Genomic DNA, 3,565 nt, shown 5'->3' with positions numbered 1-3,565 from the left:
TTTTTGCATGTGAATTATTATATAAGTTTCCCAACTCATCATTCATTCTCATCGCCATTGTTCACTCTAGGTTCAGCGCATTTTCTCACCATAAGGAGCTTTTTCATCAATCTTAGTCTCAAGTGTGTGGATTCTTGGTAAGTTTTACAATGTGTTGCTTTTGTTTGATTTTTTCATTTTAGTGGAAAATTGTGTTTTCCTTAGTAGCATTTCAATCTATTTTCATATACAAAGTGTCATTTTCATCCATACTTCCTCCTACAAGTGTCATCTTGTTATTACAAGTGGTGTTTCTAGTGACTCTTCACATCCCATGACCTTTCACCTTTCGGCCATGATTGTGATGGAACCTATAAACACTTGCAACTCTTCCCTTCCATTGTTAATGTGTTCTTGACTTGATTTTGATCTTCACTTAAATTTTTTGAGCTTGCTTATGGTTAGAGCACACTTCTAGAAAACATACACCCTTTGTCCACCAAAATTGTGCCCAGCAAGAAAGCAATCCCTTCAAGAGCATACAGTGCACTTTCAAGCAATAGTCATGCATCTTTGTCCATTTTCACTGCACCATGCACCCTCACTAACTCTCCTTGGAAAATTGCACGCTCTCAAGCATCAATGTACCCCTGCTTGTTCACGAAGACTACACCCTGCACCCAAGCAGTCTCCGTCTCTCTCTCTAAGAGCGCATAGCAAAGTCTTAAGCCTTAATTAGGCCTTGTATGCTCATTTTTTTCCAGACATGCACACTCTCTCTTTTCCTTGGCTTATTGTGCACTCCTAGTGGCTAGTCAAGCTACCATGTCTCTCTTTTGGTAGGCTTGACCAATTCTTCCCTTAATCATTGCCTTTTGAATAGTTTGCATGTGATAGTTAAGGGATTTCTTGAAAATAATTTTTGTTCTCCATGAGTGAATTTCTACTTGTAGGTTCTACATATACATAATACATCACTCTCTTATCATCTATCGAGATGATGCCTCTTACCACCCGTCAAGCTACTTCAAAAGAGATTTTAGAAACTAGTATTGAGGAGGCAATAGAAATTACTTATCCAATTGTCCCTATTCTTTCAAACACACATCACCTCATTGATAAATATTTGAAGGTCTCATGGAAGGACATCAAATATGCTTTCATGCAAAATAAATTCCCATAAATCTTGGAAGACAAGGAAGTGTACTTAAATATCAAGAGGTACAGGATACATAGTGTTGTATGCAGATTCCCAGTGATGCCTTGTGCAAAGGCTATCAAATGGATCTTGTTATAAATGGATAGAAAGAAGTTGGTACTTAGCAATGAAATATGGAATGATATTTCTACTTACCATCCACATGACATACATTCTTATTACAATATGGTAACCCCAAGCAGTATGCGAACACGCAATTTTATGCAACTTAGAAAAATCTCAATACTAAGGAAGTTATGTAGATTCCCAGTGATGCCTTGTGTAGAGGCTATCTAATGGATCTTGTTATAAATGGATAGAAAGAATTTGGTCCTTAGCAATGAAATAAGGAATGATATTGCTACTTACCATCCACATGACATACATTCTTATTACAATATGGTAACACCAAGTAGTATGTGAACACACAGTTTTATGCAACTTGGGAAAATCTCAATACCAAGGAAGTTATCAAATCTTGGTGCCAAGAGCCTACAAAATTCTACCAGAGACCAAGTGTAGTTTACCAGACCAAATATTTAGGAAAAGTTTACCAATATCTCATGGTGATGTGTTGCAAACTACATAGACAGAAGAATGCATAATACTTTGAGGAGAATTGGATTTACTTTCTCAACTTAGTTGTCTCTAGAGGTAAAGTTTTCAACTAGGTTGATATCCTCTCCCACGAACTGCAGCTTCACATACAGCAATCCAAGACAACATTACAAGCCAAATAATCACCATAGTTCTACATGTTCACTTATCTGCATGATGGTATCTGCGCTCGTTATGAGTTCACTAGGATGAAGTGGAATTGGACCCCTCAAGAGAAGTTACATGTCTACTTCCATTATAGACTATTATCCTAAGCCTATTTTTGAGGAGTATATACACATCTGGTTGAGAATTTATTTGAATTTGTCCAAACTTGATTATCTTTGAGACATAACCTCCCAACATGACAGATCAGGTGAAGGAAGAAGTTTATGAGATTGCAGGTTGTTTTTCTTCACCGCATTGCACATACAACAGTTGTTTCAGGTGTCAAACAACCCTTCACCTTATGCCAAGGTATGTGACCAATAAGGAGGTTTTGCATGAGGTAACCTATCAATTGAAAAATGGATTGTTTGCATGGTTCCAGAGGAGGAAGAAGGCTCCTTGGCCCTCTTTTCCTTTACGCATTGGACTTTATGATCTCAAGAGCCTCAAGGTGGTTGATGTTGAAATTGAAGAAAAGGGCCTCTTAGTTTCCAAGTCTATAGAAAGAAAACCGTCCTTTTAACTAAAAGAAAAGGACCTCTTAGTTTCCAAGTCTATAGAAAGAAAACCCAGTCCTTTTAACTAAAAGAAAAGGGCCTCTTAGTTTCCAAGTCTATAGAAAGAAAACCCATACAGAAAGATATCTTCATGCAAATTCTCACCATCACCCTAAACAAAAGATAGGCATCATTAGAACCTTAACCACTAGGGCTGTCAGAATATCGGATCCTGACCATTTAAACGATGAACTCAACCATCTTCTCAAAGTGTTTGAACTAAATGGCTATAATAGAAACACCATCAAGAAAGCCATGCACCTATCCCTAAAGAAAAATAACAATAATATTAATGATCAAAACTTATCAATTCCTAAGATCTCCCTTCCTTACATAAAAGATACCACAGATAAAATTTCTAAAGTTCTTAATAAACATAACATTAGTGTAGCATTCACCCCTGCTAACACAATCAGACAATTATTCAACTCTGTTAAAGATCCTATAAACCCTAACCTTCAGAAAGGTGTTTATGTGATTCCTTGCTCATGCGGCAAAGAATACATAGGTGAAACAGGAAGATCTCTTAAGGTTAGAATCAAAGAACACACTGCTGACTTAAGAAGAGAAAGAATTTCCAAATCTGCCTTAGCAGAGCATGTTCATTCTTCCTCTCATTACATCTGCATGGAAGAGGCCAAACTTGTTAGAAAAGAAGAACATTGTCTCAAAAGAAAAATTAAAGAAGCCATTGAAATAGAAAAAAGGAAAAATAACTTTAATCGTGATGATGGATTAAAACTGAGTAACACTTGGAAACCTTTATTAGAAAAATTAAAAAACAGTGAATATTAATCTTAACCATCCTCCTTAATCCTTAAATCATTGACCTAATCATTCTTAAAATTATGTTCTAGATCAATAACATATATCTTGATAACATTAAAAACTCTTCTTAGTTAATTATTATAATAAAATTATTTCAATAAAAATCACCTCTAGGATTATAGATAATACTACAATATTATCTCACCTATCATAAGTCTAATTAATTAATTGAAATTAATAACTTAAAGATACAAATTAAATAAAAATAAAATAAAATAATAATAAGAATAATAATATA

This window comes from Pinus tabuliformis, chromosome 6 (genome assembly GCF_031772625.1).
Source record: "Pinus tabuliformis cultivar Carrire ecotype Pingquan chromosome 6, CPIR1, whole genome shotgun sequence".
NCBI classification, from domain to species: domain Eukaryota; kingdom Viridiplantae; phylum Streptophyta; class Pinopsida; order Pinales; family Pinaceae; genus Pinus; species Pinus tabuliformis.
Note: the sequence above shows the minus strand (reverse complement) of the source record.